The sequence below is a fragment of the Haliotis cracherodii genome, unplaced genomic scaffold (assembly GCF_022045235.1).
Source record: "Haliotis cracherodii isolate W230 unplaced genomic scaffold, xgHalCrac1.p SCAF_12, whole genome shotgun sequence".
Classification (NCBI taxonomy): Eukaryota; Metazoa; Mollusca; class Gastropoda; order Lepetellida; family Haliotidae; genus Haliotis; species Haliotis cracherodii.
Genome location: NW_027266267.1, coordinates 641,849 through 660,200, shown reverse-complemented (window position 1 = coordinate 660,200; position 18,352 = coordinate 641,849). Strand labels below are relative to the sequence as shown.

The following is an 18,352-nucleotide window of genomic DNA, read 5'->3' as shown; positions in this document are numbered from 1 at the left end:
TGCTCTTGTGGCTGTCACAATGGTACACTGCATTTATTTTTTCACATGCCCCAACTACAATATATTAAGAAACGATTCTATGCTAAAGGTTAAGTGAGTTTCTAATCAGTGGTTTATTGGAAACAATTTGAACAGTGCCTAATTTAGCTATTTTAAAATCGGCCATGTACATCCGACGTTCGGGTGGATTTGCACATATATAATAACTAGTAGTAAGAATTAATACATACTTTGAGACACGTATTAAGTATTAAACAGTTTAATAGCTTTTCTTAGGAAACCCCTTTCCATCAACTGCACTATTGACCTATCTTTTTTGTTCTGTTTTGATGTATTGATGTATTATTTAATACAATATGTATATCTCCCCTCATCCCAATGTTAATAAAAGGAAGCTTGGTGGGGACTTTTGGGATATAAGAAATGAATACAGACTGCCATATTGTCTGAATGTCTTAACAATCACCGGGTTTGACCACGTAGACAGGATATCATTCGGGTTTCTCATAATTACTCCATGAGCATGCTTGGTATTTTAGCTTGGGGATATTAAATGTAAGTTTGTTATCAGAGGAGATTGATAGTGAACTTTTAGTACCAGTTTGATATGATATCTATATGACTTTTTTCTGTTTGACAAAGGATTAAGGGTATATGTGTGGGTAATCCTTCCACGCTGATGAAAGAAAGTCACTCTACTAGTTCATGTAATCTACGTCAAATAAGATCAGAACACATGCATTATTACAACATACTCAGGATACCAATAACAACGAAATGTACAAATTAACAAACATGATCAATATTATTATTACATGTTAATGCCATGTATGTAAATAAAGCTATATAAACATATGTTTAATTTTTCAGCTTGTGTGAAGTCGTCCATAAACGTATATTTTCCCAAAATTATATTATCCTCAAAAGGGCAATTATATTCATATTACATTTTTTCAGTCTTTTTTTTAATTCGAATTACGTAACATTTATGTTACTTTGATTTTATTAGACCCATGTTGTTGTTACAGACCCAGGGATTGACTAGGTTCATTACATGTCATAAAAGTGCCGGGACATAATGTGGTGGCAATACATTCTCTCAGACTGATGCCATTCGGTTCATGGATGGTCTTTTTATAGAGAGGGAGAGATGTTTTCTTAGGTTGTGCTAAAGGGTATCCATGAACCTCGCCTGTGGATGAATCTGTCCTGTTTGGTATCAGATGGAGGTTCGGTCATCAACCATGGGGTTGGCATCTCATCTTCTTTTTCTTCCGCTTGTGGATCCAGCTGCCTCGAAGAAGGTGGGGTTGGCATCTCATCTTCTTTTTCTTCCGCTTGTGGATCCAACTGCTGCTGCCTCCTTCTTCTCTCCTTGTGACTTTGGGGGGAGAGCTTGGGGAGGGGGAACTGGGTGTGGGGTGTTTTTGTTGTGGCGTGAGGTTGTTGTTGTTGTTGCTTCTGCATCCATTGCCATCGTTGAGGATTTCCAGTCATTTCATGAGGGACATGACTGTTGGCCAAATGGTGACTCAAAATGGTCCAACCTGCATGCCCCTCTTTGTTTTGTTTTTTCGTTGACGCACTAAATCGTTGACCAAGTCAACCATGTGTGTGCCAGGGATAGGTTTCCCTTCCACGATCACGGTTCCCTCTGGGGTCCAACTCAAGTTAGGATTGTTTTGAATCCTTGTCATCAAATTCATGGCTTTACTGGTCATGGCTTTAGGAACACTCATGACCACTTCGTCTATCACTTGTTGAGGAGGGGCAGGTCTACCTGGGGTGCCCATCGTCGATGGTGGTGGTGGTGATGGTGTCACTTTAAGTTGATGTGGTTTGGTGTTGTTGTTGTTGTCGCTGCAACTCTAGCATGTGTTGCAACAGTTGGTTGTATTCTTGTTCCCGCAGGGGGCACGGGTGGCCCAGTTGTCTAAGGCACCGCGATTCGCTGTGCAGAGTTGCGTCCATTGGTCGTGCCAGAAACCTATGATTGTGGGTTCGAATCCCGGTTCGCCCCAATTATGTTTCTAGGTTTGTCAGCACCATACCCGTGCTCGTGGGTTTCACCGAAGTGGTAAACGTCTGAGACCTGCATCACTTCGGGCTTTCCTCCCACATTAAGCTGACACGCCGCGATATAACTGGAATACTGTTAAAAAGCGGCGTTAAACCCAACTCACTCACTCACTCACTCTTGTTCCCGCAAGTGAAAAGGCTGCTGTGCCCTCTGCATCAACGTGTCCATCTGTTCCAAATTTTGGAGACGTTTCTTTTCCAAGAGGGGCGTGTGAAGTGTCTGAAGATGCCATTGTTTGGTGGCCTGTAGACTTTCCATGTGTCTTCAGGCACTAACACCATCATGCGTGCGTACTTCATGGTGGTACTTCACACACTGATCCCAACCTTTCTGGTGTCAGACCATTTATTACTTTCCTCCACACAAAGAGGCTAGGGCAGAACCGATCAGAGGAATGAGTCCTCCTAATAATCCTCCTCTATGTTTACGCTTCTTGCTCAGAGGGACTTTTTTTTTCATGAGCGTATTCAAGACTTTGCCGTGACGTTGCAAGTGTTGACGTTGAGTCGTGGTCATGGGAATATTGCCTGCATACAAGTTCACAACACGTTCACAAAGGGCATGGATGAGATAGTAGGAGCATGTTTGAGAATGGCTTTGCGCATTGCTGGAGCCGCAACACACCTCTGTTTCCTAAGGCACCAAGACATCATTCTTTCCTGCATGACAGTGTTCACCTGAATGAGGGATCTGCAGCCTCTCTCTTTTATCAAGCAGTGGCAGGATGGAGACGCAGCCGTTGTTCTGCCTTCTTGGACTTTCTCTGGGTGCGCATAACCAATCGTCTGAGGCCATCCGCTTGATACGCTTTCGTGAGAGGATTTTGAGCCTTGGCTCCTTTGGGCTTCCTTTTGATTCTCGACATCATCGTAGGGCGGCAATCCTGTTTTGTGAGGAGGGGTGCTTGAAGATAATGTTGTCATTGCATTTATTCTTTCCCTTCGTAGGATCAACCTGTTTCTGTCTTCGCCCCATGATGACTGTGGCTCAACTGAAGGGAGGTCAGTGGGTTTGCCTGCTTTTAAATCTCAACATGTCATAGGATCGACACATACACGAGTGGCATCTTGGATCAGGTGGGCACGTGCTCGATAGTCTTGCAACGTGATGGTTTTCAAGTCCAAGAACAGGTAAGTGTAAGGCTCTCGGTTGGCATTTTCATAGGCTTCACGCAGAAAAGGAACTTTGCCCAGAAACACCTGGCGAGCCAGACTGTCAATCTGTGATGCATCTCTCGGATTTTTAAAGAGGACCATGTAGAGAGCATTCAGACTGATGGTGCGATGTTGCGGTGATTGGGTGAACAAGTTCTGAGTGAGATACAGCACAGATGTGTGACTTTTCTTGGTGAACCATAGCAGCACTTCCATTTCTTCTTCTTTCGTATTGTCGCCCAGTAAATCATCGATGACCAGCCAATGAGGGGCCACCCCTTTTTCTGGCAAGGCACGATCCGCTTCTTTCATGCTATGCACAAACTCAAGAGCGACACCTAAGTGGTCTGCCATCTCTTCCAGCTCATGATGGAGCGGTTGCCATTCGCTGTACACCCACACGATGCAATGAGGTGGTGTATGCAACACCTCAGGGCGATGCATGTGCTCAATACATGATTTCACAAAGGAACTTTTTCCTGACCCTGTGGGCCCTGCAATGAACATCGTAATAGGGGGGTGTAGGGTCAAAGGGGAGGTCATGACCTCTTCCTCCTCCTCACGTGATGCCATCCTGTGTTCAGGGTGACTGACACAAGGCGACGGTGGCGGTGGGGGTAGAGGAGGGTGGCTTCCTGGATAAGTGTTGTCCTGTCGGGGTTGCACAGGTTTATGGAACCGTCTCCTATGTCTCTCCATATTATCATGTCTAATGAACTGACTTCCACAGTCTGAACACGAAGTGGACTCCGTGACGTCTTGCATGTGATAAGAATCTATCATGTGTGCTGGGTGACTGACACCAGGCAACTGATTCTTTCAAGCATGACTTTTCTCTTTTCTCTTTTTTCTTTTCTTTTTTCACACACAGGTGCGGGTCTCTGATTGATCGAACAGTGGGTTGTGCTTTCTCTCCCATGATCCATACAATTTCCTGTCAAAAAGAAACACAAGGGTCAGACCGTTTAAGAAAACCGAGGCTAAGGCCAGTCGCCAGAACGGACCAATCGGCACGCTGCGTTGTCGACCAATCAGCGAGCAGCATGTTGTTCCAATCAGCGTGCAGCAATGTTCGATCCGGTCCCTCTCCTATAAAAAGGGTGAAGCCACTCACCTCGTCACAGTCCTAGCACTAAATGAGATCAATCATGTCGTCTCGATACAGCTGTCTGAAGTGTCAGACCAACAGTCAACAATGCCCGTGGATGAGTAAAGACTATTCGTCGACAAGGGTGGCCTACCCACCTGATGATCGCAGAGTGCGCACTGTTTTGAGAACAAGTCTGAGGCTATTGCACCATTACAACGAACCATACAACGCGGAATTGACATACCCGACCGTTGGAGTGGACCGTATTATTATCTAGTATCGAGATCAAGGAAAGGTCGTATTATTATCTAGTATTGAGATCATCTTCAAGATCCAACGGCGCTTTTCAGGGCCACCCGGCTCTCCCGAAAGAATGCTTTTCATCCTTTGCTTTGACTACCCTCTCACCATCCGTCCTCCAAAACAAAGAATCCACCTCCTCCTCCCTCCCTCCCACCTTCCCGCCTCAACTTAGTATTCAGGCGTCCATTCCACAATATGATCGTAGCGCTAAGGTGATCGCCGCTCACATACTTTGCCTTAGACGAACGACTGTCATCGTGCTACAATACGATCGCCTTGTGGAACGAAACCTTGCACCTCAAAGTTTACAATCATGTCTTAATACCCGAAGACATGATTTGTGGAATTTTGTTATGCAAGATCCTTCGGCAACGTGACGTCAACCTAGCAACAAATTTGCTCGGTCATCGACTGTGCATGAGCTCGTTAGTGATCTATCATCTCCACACCCAATCGACACACACCCTTCCACACCCTCCCCACCTCCTCCTCCCTCCCTCCCTTCCCTTCCTGCATTCCTCCCTTCCCGCCATCTTGGAGGGGCAAGCCTGGCCTCAGACCACAGTTATCCCCCTAAGTTTTACCATGAACCGGAAGGAAAATAGGAGAATATAGTTCCCTGTTTAAATGGGCTGTTCAGCCTGTGGCAATTTTTTTGGAGTGACTTGTGATAGCTTAAATGAAAGATAAGACATTGTAGTTTGCTGTCAATTTTTTGTTAGCCCCAATCTGTGAAGGTATTGATTCCAGCTTCCCATGATTTGACCCCAAGTTGAAGGCCGTTGTGTGTGTTTCGGCTCGAAACTTCCGGTGAGCATTGTTGACAGTGGTTACTGCGAAAGCGAGATGGTGAATGCTGGCCGAAACTTTGCATGTTAAGTGACAAGTGGAAGGTTGGTCAGCATGCAACAGGAGAACAGCCTACGACTGATAATAATTATGGTGGGCTGTCATGTCACTGTAGATAGCAAAGAAGGAAATTAATTGTGGTCTGAGGCCTGATATGGTGAGGCTAGTGCATATGTTTGATTCACTATATCTCTATCATTATGCAAGAAATTGACTTGAAACTTGGCACATATATTCATAGTAAGTGTTGAAATCTGTGTACATGTGTTTTCAGGTTGAAATATTTTTATATTTTTTTTAACGATTTTGTGTACTTTTTCGAACGTGCGATTTTATGCATGTTGTTGAAATGAGTGAATGCTAGCATCATAATAAGTCACATGAGTTCCAATATGGTAGAATCATGTATCACTACACCTGTCGTGCCTCGTTTGCACTTGGACAATATTAATATGGCCAACATCGAAGCCTTTTTTAAGAAATACAGAGAAATATTTGCTCGGCATTCAGCCAAAAGTGACCAACATGGCACGTGTCAAAACGGCCCATGTCACATCTGGTCAAGGGCATGTAAGCCCAGTGGATATGGGGTTTTGAGATACTATTGCCCCATATCCAACAAGTGGCGCACCATAAATGCCAATAGACTCAGCTACATCGTGCATAGGGAAGATTTCGACATAGGTGATTTGGACATCAGCCATTTGTGCCATAATTCCAAATGCACCTATGTCGAACATCTTTCTGCTGAGCCTCATAGCATTAATGCAGACAGAGTAGCCTGTGTCAACAGGGGTGCATGCAAAGGCCATGCGCCATATGCAGATTGCCTTTTGGCTTTGAAGCTGTGAAAAGAAACAACAACAAGCAAAGTAAATGATTAAGATTTTATTCATTAACTGATGTTCAGCACAGTGACAGCTGATTGTTAGCATTGCATATACAAAAAACATAGCTGTACAGCAACTGTTACCTATTTCAACTCAATTTTTTACACAAAGTCAGTCATAAGCTAGTCATTAGCTACAGTATTACTGCACATGTTCATTTCTTTGAATATGAATGGTCAGCTTGTTTGCTAAAACATGGCACAGGGTCAAGTTGACCCTTTTTGTAGTCCCCCCTCTGTTTGTCACTCAGTTTTGACTTTAAATGTTCACTAATTTTGCTCCCATGCTGTACAAGCTTTCTTTTCACAACACTGGGGCTTTTCTGGTATTCCTTGTGATAGGCAGCTTCCTTGTCCATTTGTTCAAGTGACCGCACTGCTCGACTTGATAGTTCAACACCAGAGTTTTGGCACTTGTCGATTGCTGATGTCCCGGGGCCATTGTTGAGCCTATGAATAGTCGATGAAGCCCTCCCGATCATATTTCTTGAAAAGTTCACGTTCTTTGGCAAAGAAATACTCATTGATCGGTTCACGGCTTCACATTTCTGTGTGTCTGTGTACAGTTTCATTTGTTCGACAACTTCAACACTCAGCTTCATCTTGAGAATTTCAATCAGCAAGTGTTTATCATTGTCATCCATATTGAAATGAGTGATTTTGTTGCAGACGAGGAACATGGACCGCTGCCACCAGCTGTTTGTTACACCGCCTCGACACACAACAGAGTACCGGGCACACCTGGAGCAGTCGCCGCTGTAGCACTTAAGGGTTGCTTCGAGCACTCTAGGTAAGATACTACGAAGTGCTTTCATGTCGCCTGCATGATCCTTCATGAGTTCTTTCAGTATCAGGCTGCACCGTGCCTTTACATCCTGACTTAGCACCTTCTTAGCCTCCAATTTCTGTGTACGAGTAGTGCCGGGGAACATATCTGGGTTGAAATCAGCTCTGTAGCATTGCCGAAACTGTCCTTGAGCCAAGTGGGTGGGATCAGCTAGCCTCTGCACCTTCCACATAGGGTCTAACACTTTCAGAGCTTGGTCTATTCCTTCTGCAGACTTAGAATCCCCATCAGTAGTAGCATACTTAATGAGCACACCCTGTAGCGCAAGCTGATTTCCAATGTCCTCTCCCATATTGAACTCGGAAAACGGAGCGAAGGCCGACATGTTTGCTGTACAGTCTGGGTGCCCCCCTGGACACTTCACATCCATTCCTTTTCCTTTCAGCCAAGCACCAGTCCAGCACAGCTTATTCTGGAATGACGCGCCGATGATGAACTTCTTATCGGTAACAGTTTCGCAGGCTATGCCGATTGCTTGTGATGCATTCTGCCCTGGCTTCTTCCTGCTTGCTATTGTCGTTGAGTTGTATCGGCCATCCATGGCAATATTCATCTCGCATGGCTCAGTACCCCTCTTCCGATTAACTTCCTTTACCAATTCAACTTTTTCAGCCATATGCTGTGTATTCAGTTCAGTAACAGCAATAGCCACCTTGTTAGAGGTCCTCTGCATACTGCTCCTGCATGGGGGCGGAATGTCCATGTTCGCCATCAGTAACCTGGCTCTTGTGTTTCCAATAGGGGTGTCTTGAAGACCCAAGGCAAGTCCTACGTTAGGGGCTGCTGGGTTTGGTCCAGGTTTGCCTGTCTTGATTTCTTTATACAGCTTCATTTCAGGTGCTGTGAAGTCACATACAACACATTTCAGTGTCACTTTCCAGCATGCTCCCCATTTTCTCTCCTTGGCTATCTGCAGCTGAGGGTCGTCGCAGTCAGTGGATGTCGAACGATGCAGTCGCAGAGCTGTGTTCCATGCTTCGGCCACCTTTTCATTGTCAACTAGTCGCATACCCTCCAAGTCATCTTTGCTTGACTCTTGTTTCAGGTCTTGCATGCTGGCCGCAGTAGGCCGCAACAGCCTCACAGAGGTAGAGATGCCCTCACAGTCAGGTGTCGACAGCCCAGTGCCATCCAGCCTAGACTTGGTAACCAGTGAGAAGTCTTCAGCACTCATCCTAGTGACAGTCCTGGGTATCTGGGGTGGAGAGTCACTTTCTGTCTCTTCAGACTCAAGGGTGAGACCTTTGTTCCAGGGAGTGTGGTCCTTGCTGAACTGTGACTTGATTCTCTTGCGATCGCCTTTCATCGTGATTGTCTCGGACAGAACTAATGTGCTCTGAGCACAAGATGTACCTATATACCCCATCACTGTGTAATGTCAATGGCAATGACAAGCGTGTAAATGTATTAGAAACTCTCGAGACATACATATGTCTTGTGCCAGCAGTCCAAATTGCAGTTGAGCTGTACACGCAGTTTGACACCTTGTCATGTATTGGCCTGGTGTCAGCTGAGAGTGGTCACACCTGGTGACTCGCTGCACTTGATTGGCTGTACACAGCTACCTGTCCCACCAATCATTTTAATGAGTAAAGACAGGGCTTTCATGTGAATAAAAATTTAACAGTTTCAATTTTCATTTTTGTTGAAAAATATGAACTTTAATTCAATTTTTTTGTTAAAAAATGCATGCATGTACCTAAAAATAGGCCAAAAAAAAAGGAATTGATATACCGGACTGAAATTGATGTCTGTTGATAGTATATGTAATGACGAGACAGGAACACTTGCTTGTTTTGTCCATTTCCTTTTGGTTATGGAGTTATGGACAAATTAGAATTGCATTTGAAATGAATTCATGACAAAAATTGTACTCTCAAGTGCTATGGATGCAGCATGATTTCAAATGACTATAAGTCAAGCTGTGTATGAGTTAGGGATTCCAAATTTTCTGTGAGCCTTCAACAGTGTATGGGCTTAGTATTGATGAAGTTTTATTTGAATTGCATACTTTTTCCTGTCCTGATAGGCCTCAGACCACAGTTATCCCCCCTAAGTTTTACCATGAACCGGAAGGAAAATAGGAGAATATAGTACCCTGTTTAAATGGGCTGTTTAGCCTGTGGCAATTTTTTTGGAGTGACTTGTGATAGCTTAAATGAAAGATAAGACATTGTAGTTTGCTGTCAATTTTTTGTTAGCCCCAATCTGTGAAGGTATTGATTCCAGCTTCCCATGATTTGACCCCAAGTTGAAGGCCGTTGTGTGTGTTTCGGCTCGAAACTTCCGGTGAGCATTGTTGACAGTGGTTACTGCGAAAGCGAGATGGTGAATGCTGGCCGAAACTTTGCATGTTAAGTGACAAGTGGCAGGTTGGTCAGCATGCAACAGGACTGATAATAATTATGGTGGGCTGTCATGTCACTGTAGATAGCAAAGAAGGAAATTAATTGTGGTCTGAGGCCAGCCTCCCGGAACCGGAAGTGACGCCATCTTGGAGGCGCACGCCACTCGAAACCGGATGTGCCGCCATCTTGGAGGCGCACGCATGGCAAACAATGCCCTCTGCGCATGCGCACAGGTCAGGTGACCGGAAGTGACGTCATCACAGAACCGACCAATCAGAAGCCAGGAGCGGTTCCAGAGTGCTGGACCCAAATACTTCCGGACACTTTAATGTTTAAACTATCACTGGACATTCATGTACAGAATTTCTTTTATCAATTTATATTGAGCATGTTGAGGGTTTTAATATAACGTACACAAGAAACCGTAACAACGGGAGCGGACCACACTCTACACCACATAGGACTTTGAGTATGTAATGTAATGTAAATTACATAGCATTTTCAAGCTCAAGTTTGCGAAATGCTACTTGGAGAATGAAGAGCATAAAAGATGCTAGACCACAGGACTACTAGCGTGCGCCTTGACCTTATAATATTATGCCCCGTCATGTCGATGAGTCAGTATGATGTTAATAAGACGTCCAGAAGAAACTTTGGTAAAAATTTGAGCTTTCAGAATCATGGACAATAGACGGAGTACATACATAAACAATCGCTCACGTTCAATAACAAGTTATTAGTAGCGTGTGTGACCACCAAATGCCTCAATACACGCAAAAACTCTTCGACGCACAGAAAAAGGCAGTCGTCTGATGAGGTCAGGTGGGATTTGACGCCATTCTTCTTGGAGGGCAAAGATCAGTTCTTGCCAGTTGGCTGGAGAGTGTGGTCGTTGTCAATCCCCAGAGGTGCAGGCGTGCAGGCCACGACAGGACGTTGACGTTGTTGGCTGCGATGAAGTTAGTGACAATTCTGGCTGTATGGGCTCTAGCATTCTCATGCTGATAAATGACACCACGTGGCTGCTGTTGGAGAAATGGTAGGACAACTGGACGAAGAATGTTATCAATGTACCGCTGAGCTGTCAAGTTTCCTTCAACGATGACCAGCGGTGTCCTCTCCTGCCTACAGATCCCTCCACCATATGGTACGACCTCCTGCACGCAACACGCCGCCGTTCGTTCACCCCTTCGGCGGTAAACACGTTGTCTTCCATCAGCCCCAAACATACAGAATCGACTTTCGTCAGTGAAGACAACCCTCTGCCAGTCACGTCGTTGCCAACGTCGTACAGTCCGGGCCCATCTCAATCGCAGACGACGATGTTGCGCTGTCAATAGCTGTCCTCTGTATGGTCTAAAAGCCCTGATTCCATGAGCCCTGAGTCTCCTGGCCACTGTCTATCGACTAACCCTGTGACCTAAGGCATTTGTCGCCGATGACGTCACTGTCAGGAAGCGATTTCGGAGGTGCAAGGTCACAAGAACCGATCATCATGGGGCGTGGTCACCCTAGGTCTGCCTGTTCTTGGCCTGTCAGCGGTCCGCCCTGTCTGTCTGTAACGTTGCATCAAGTTGGTAACGGCAACACGGGAGCAACCAAAGGTTCGTGCAATATGGGCGTGGGTGGCTCCCATCTGTACCATACCCAAGGCTCGTTCACGTTGTTCGACTGCGAGTGTTGGCATTTATTTTGTGTTTTTTTATCACTGTGGATGTCTGACTTGCCGTTGCAATCATTTTATACCCTTACCCGCACGTGCATTTGCAGTTGTCCGTGAAGCACGTGTTTTTGTCTTTTTCGCGTGCTATCTCGCAAACATGTAACAGCCGATTAACATTTTCTGCATACACTATTGTTGTATTTAGGTTATGTGTTTTAGATAGACTTCATCGGGAAAAAATGTATACTTTGTCTGAAATGTATTTTTTCAGTTGGTAAAGTTTCTTTTGGACGTCAGTTTATAACATATCTTATATACACACTCCCCCATCGAGGACACTGAATGATGTGTGTATATATATATGTTGAACATAAAAGAATGTTTGCCCTGATATTTGGCACCCTTGTCTTATTAATCCAACTAACAAAACAGGTACTGATCATCGTGATCGTCTTGGTTTCTCTGCTTTCAGTACCATGTAAGACTTATTCAAATATATACTTAGGCAAATACACGATAAATCACAAAGAACAATGAAGAACGAAAAGTGATTTATTTCACGATAAAACATTATTAAAAAGACACAAATTTTTGGATAACAACTTCTTTGATACTCTAAAGGCGCATTTCGGTATAGATCCATATACCGTTGTCAAGCAAGTAATGCCTATCAAACAATTTGTATATAACATATATAAAATACACCTCCCCCATCGAGGACGCTGAATGAGGAGATAAACCTACTGTGTTTTGAAATTTGATGTAGTCCCACTGTAGAATAGATATCTCTTTATTTTAATTTGGAACCGAGCGTTTTTTTAGCGCGAGGCTCCAAAATTTAATAACATATCTAATGTACACTCTTCCTCATCGATGACCCTGACTAATGTATATATAACATATATACAGAATATATATATAGCATATATGATATACCCCGCCTCCCCCCCCCCCCCCCCCCCCCCCACCATGGAGGACTGTGAATGATGTATATATCACATCTGATATACACCCACCCCTAGCGAGGACTCTGAATGATGTATATAAAACATATCTGATAAATTTGAAGATTCTGAGTGATGTATATATCATATCTGATTTACACCCTCCCCCATCGAGGACGTTGAATGATGCATATATAACATACACATGTATCTGATATACACCTTCCCCCATCGAGGACTCTGAATGATGTTTACATAACATATCTCATTTACACCCTCCCCTGCCGAGGACTCTCAATGATATATTTATAACATATCTGATAATCAACCTCTCCCATTGACTGGTGTATATATAACATATCTGATGCTGAGGACTATGAAGGATGTATATTTAACATATTTGATATACACCCTCCCCTGTCGAGGACTCAGAATGATCTATATATAACACATCTGATATACATCTACCCTCATCGAGGATTCTGAATGATCTATATATCATATCTGATCTAGAACCTCTCCAATCGAGGAATCTGAAAGATGTATATATAGCATATCTGATATACACCCTTCCCTGTTGATGAATCTGAATTATGTATATATAAAATTTTAAGTATTTCTGTTGATTATTATGACTCGTATGTAAAAGTAATATTTATAAATATGTGCAAAAACAAATTGAATTTCCTTTCTCGAAAACGATGATCAACTCGACTGAACTCTTTCAACACCGAGTCCCCCAACGCCCCAGGCCGGTAAACCGACCAAGCTGTAGTCACGTTCAAATAGACTTCATGAACCTGCCTGTCATATCATTCATTTATTACATCTGTCACGTTTCACAATGTCTGAAATATGTATTGTATTTCCATTGATTATTTTTTATCGATGGATTAAAAGATTATTCACAAGATATATTTCCCGCAATGTTATTGAAAATGTTGTTCTCGGACACACACTTCGACAATGGGTCCACATGGAACAAGTCAAAGAGCAAACTAAAAACGTGTCAATAAAATATTGATTAAATAAAATCAACAACAATATATCGAAAAGTTGTCAAACTTACATCTGAGTCATTTTTTCCATCTTTTCGTGCGATCGCGTGTAATGAAAATCAAATAACATCTCGGCTTTTGTCGCCTCGATTTCTTCTCACGGACAATGTCTAATGCCAAAATATATGCATGAAAAAGCTCGTAGCCTAGCACGATACATCAGCGAAGTTTCATATTTTTTTTAATATAGATCGTGATATCCTGCTTAAAACATTTAGAATAACGCGATTTAAGAAAAACCTTTCCTCAAAATCTGAAATTCATCATACACGAGGACGGTACCATTGCTGTAATTTGAGTTGACTGTCGTATTGATGACAAAATAAGCTTTGTAGATAATGGTGTGTCACATGGCACGTGTTATTCATGCAAAGCTTCGAAGACGGAGATATTTCTTCATGCTACTGAGTGGACTGCCGCTGTTTTCGGGAAAATGATGATAAAAGATATTATCTTTCTGTTCAAATCCAACGATAAGTTCGTGTGTTGTATTGCTATGATTGTTATGTGTCCAGGTGCTGCCTGCCCCGCTTTTAATTCTTTTCAAAATAATTTTCCGATTACATAAACAATAAAAATTAAAAATACAAATAGGTAAGTGGATTTTATGAAATTTTATATTTCCCGAAAATCGTCAAATTTGTGCTTCCTTGGTCCTCAACCTGGACGCTATGAATGTGTTAGGTTAGACTGTTTTATTTACAACATACTTAATTTAGTTGAAAACGCATTATTTAAAAAAATGTCATATGTCTAAACAGTAGGATTAGACCTATCAAATGGTGTATAACATGAAGTAGCAAAGATGCTTTACAAGCTGATAGGCTGAAATCCGAGACACTGTCAAAGATGAAATGAGTAACTTGAGTGATGTGTGTTTGAATTGACTGATTGATATTTCATTCTAATTCAATTTGACTTGAATAAACACTATGACAATCACTTGTATTTGATTTATGATTTTAACCATTAGAACAGTTTAGAAGCCAATCATGTATTTCCTGGCACAACTAAAAATGTGATGGCCAATTAATATGGCATAACTGGGCCCAATTGCACACTTGAAATAAATCTAATTTCGATCAATTCTTGAAACAGACCAATACGACGTCGTTTTTTTTGTTGGTTACCCAGACTTGTTAGAATCACTGGTAACACAATGGTGGGTGCTGCTGCAAAAGCAGCACTCAACAAATCTGTGGCACCAGTTCTGATCACATACATTGATTTTAAACCCGTGATTAGATCTTACATCCGAGATCTAATGCAAAAGAAGTGGTACACACAAGTAGGTATCAATAAATTACATGAAATAAAGCTAAATATCGGTTACATCTATTTGGGTTGTCAGTCTAGATTTGAAAAGGTCATTATGTGACGATGTCGTATTGGCCATTCCAGATATACACACGAGTATGTATTTCAAGGTTAGGGTCTTCCGATCTGTATCCCTTCCGAAGAAAGAATCACAGTCAAGCTTTTCCTGCTTGACTGTATTGATTTTGCGATCACGAGGGATACCTATTTCTAATTTTCATCTATAAAGGATCTTTTTAATAACAGTTCTAATTTAGTTAGTGGTTTGTTAAAAGAAATTGAATTGTTCCATAAATTTTGATTAATACTGTGTATATTATACAGATTTTTTATAAGTGGCAGATAAATGTGATAACTGAGATTGTAAGTTGCTCTATCCTCGAAGGGGGTTGAAGTAGTGAAAAATGATTGTCCCCTGGAGAGGGTGTGTAAGACCACGTCATTCAAAGTAGATTTATGCTTACAACATCCTTTAACTGTAGAATATATGTTGTTTTAATAAGTCTAAATGTGTTAATAATTGACAACAGCTAAAGGATGGATGCAAATACTGCTGGGGTCCATGCAAGTAGCAAAAGTACCCTAAGTCCCCATGGTCCCTAGTTGTTTGAGAGCAATAGCCTGTTTTTATAACGTATTGTTATGTATCGTAATATCCATTTTATGATTCCATACTGGTTTAAATATTTCCCTATGAGAAGTCTAGTTATTTCACTGCCCTTCGTTGGCAGATTTTATACGTTTCAAAGTATTTATAATGTTTAACCTTTGATAGTCACGTTATAGCTGAAATATTGCACGATATGGCTGAAATATTGCCTATGTCACTTAAAACTTAAAGGCCGGGGTTCAAGCCTATGCACAAAGGGGGTGTGGCCACAATGTATGGTTAAAACTGTCTTTTGATGCAAAGCAAAGCAGTAGTCAAATACATTCGATGAAATATCACAAAATCGACTTACCAGTTAATGATGATATTCAGCCATAGTACACAGAAGGATGTTATGAAGACTTACTATGAAAAAATATGGATACAGATAGTCTACAAAACGTACAATTTGGAAAATATTTCCCCCTTATTGTAATCCAGATTTGAATTTGCCACTGTATCAGTCAGGTGACCAGAGGAGGTGTGTATCCATAGCAACATGTCTGCTAGTGGAGGAAAGATTGCCATTCAAGGTTTCATATTTCACTTTCTCCCCAGACAGTGAAACTGACCCCCACCCCAACTCCCCCTGTACGGGAGTTTACTCTGTTTTGACACTGACACCAACAAGAACATTTGATTCTCCCATGAGGGGGTGATATTTGTTTGGAATCTATGTGATCATTACCAACACTCCAACTAGTTAATGTTCATTCTATTTGATGGTTAACCTTTGTTGTACTAACTTCTTTATAATAACCTAAATTGCACAAGACCCAGAGCTCCAGATAAGCTTTTGGTGTTGTGGGTATTTTTACCCATGCATTTTAAAATCATTGGGTATCAGTAATTCTATCTGCGTATTCAAATTTATGTTACCCACTAGTTTTTACACGTGGGTATTTAAGTTAAATATTTAAAAACACTATTCATCTAGTCCCTACAAACTGGTGTCGTGTGGGTTCGAGAGCTTTATAGGACTAAAAAATACCACGATACTTCCACAAGAAAGTTTGATGGCAAATGATCATGATGTAACTGTCATCGTGGAGTTTGGCAAGGTTGACGGAATGCCCGTTATAATTTCAAAATAAGTTGAATAGAGTATAACTGAAGTGCTGTGATTGAAACTTTTTGTGAATAATACTTTTGTCTTAGAACTCATTTTTTGGTAAATATGTACATTCATGAATAAGAAAAATTTCATATATGGTTATCAAATGATTCTGTCTTTTTTCTTCTGAATTTGTAGAGAAAGTGTAGTTGGATTCAGGATTTACTACAAGGCACATGTTTATTCTTGTAGTAAATTCCATGCTTAACCTTTGACCTCGCCAGGCTCTCACCAAGCAGCAAAACCGTTAGAGTTCTGTCACTCATGGGCAGATAAAATCTACACTGCTGAGGAGTAGCCAATGGGAGACTAATTAGAAACCCATGGGGTTTTCTTCAGTTTGCACTCCGGCCTTTAACTCACTCACTCACTCACTCACTCACTAACTCATCATTTTCAGAAAGAAAATTAAGATATTGTCTGATCCAGCCTCGATTATATATAGACCGTCGTCAGCTGGAATATTGCTGAGTTAGACAGTAAACAATCAAACGCAAACAAAATAGTGCGTGATGGGCTTCACACTAATTGTCTTATACATTCATTGTCAGGAACACGTTCATGAAGTGGCATGTATGTAAAATTGTAGGTTGTCTAACACAAACTGATATGACTCAGAAATACCATAACCGTCATCGATAATATTAACAGTGAAGTTATCTGGTGCTGACAATCCGTATTTCCTCGTAGGTTTCTGTCACAATAAAGGTTGTCTCACTTACCTTCACGCTAGTTGGTACCACACAAAATACAGTACATGTCCGGCAGCATGGCGGATACCGTCCAGATTCACGAGCATGTAATATAACACTGCACACGCCTATGTGGTGACCTGTATTTATTGTGAAAGTCGATACTGATAGGCTTCTACACTTGAACTTGTTTGTACAAGCCGTTCCGGAGATAACATGTCATCACACGGACCCGGTCTGCGCTAGATAAAGTGAATCTCACCCGAGTGAGTTTTCCCACTTTTATCAACTCGTGTTGATATATTTGATATCAAAAGACACAATGGTCTGCAATGCATTCTGATGCAATTTCATTGATCTCATCCAAGAGATATCTCCTGTGGGAGCCACTTTTGGGTGCTAAAATTTATATTTGAATGACCTACATGTACTTGCATATTGTTGCAAGGTATTCATTTGACGTATTCGTAACTGGTAGACATTACATTTTCCGCAGCATACATCTTTTTCAGGTGGTGGCGCAGTGTGCATATAGTTAATAAAATGTATGCTTAATCTCAAGTTCATCTTGTCATTATTGCAGAGTATATTTGAAGATTGAGTTGACTCCATAATCGAGTCAGGAAAGTCAGTGGTTGATATTATGAGCAACATCACACTAATCAACTAGCGGTCGTGTTGTTTCTGGAGATATGTTTTCATGCGAGTCAGGTGGATTACAAGAAGCTATGCGCAAAGCTAAGTGTTAAAAGTAGTAAAGGAAATGAGAGTTTTACATCACGTACCGTAGGTACGTCAATCTGATTGGTTCACGAGCGTGTAGACAGTAAACAACCACGTTATTTCAAAGTGTGGTGCAATAAAGGGGAATCCCCGCGCTAAAATAAGGTCAAAGAATCTGACGCGAGTGTAAATACACTGCATGCTACATGATGTAAAAATATCTCTACAGTAATATACATATTTGTCAGTGTTAACATTCAAGGGGAAATAAAATAATTAATAATACATTGTATATTTATCAAGGTCGCAAAACATCCTGCTTGCTTAAAGTATTATATAAAAGGCCTATCTGTCGAGGTCGGCGGGTCTCGCTATAACAAAGCTTGTTTGTTCAAGCGAAGCATATCCTGTGTAACTTGGCTATTGAGGTCGACTAGTGGCTATCAGCTGAGTCAATCAATCAATCTTTATTCAAGTACTTAGAAGTCCCGGGCCTATAGTGCATGTGACAGAGATGTTGCACACAATTTTAACGATTATTTACAGATTTGGTTCTATATAACAGTTGGAGAACATGTACATGGCTAAATTTTGCATTATTAATTTATCTAGACAGTTGTCCGAATTATACA

The 18,352-nt window shown here is 41.8% G+C and overlaps 1 protein-coding gene across 1 annotated transcript in view; it reads right to left on the bottom strand.

The window, feature by feature from the left end:
• LOC139458027 (dentin sialophosphoprotein-like) overlaps positions 1–17,091 on the bottom strand; it is an 81,916-nt gene extending 64,825 nt beyond the window's left edge. Inside the window, exon 1 of the mRNA XM_071239343.1 lies at positions 17,028–17,091. The gene's annotated coding sequence lies outside the window, so the exon portion shown is untranslated. The remainder of the gene's footprint in view (positions 1–17,027) is intronic.
• Positions 17,092–18,352: the final 1,261 nt, after the last annotated feature.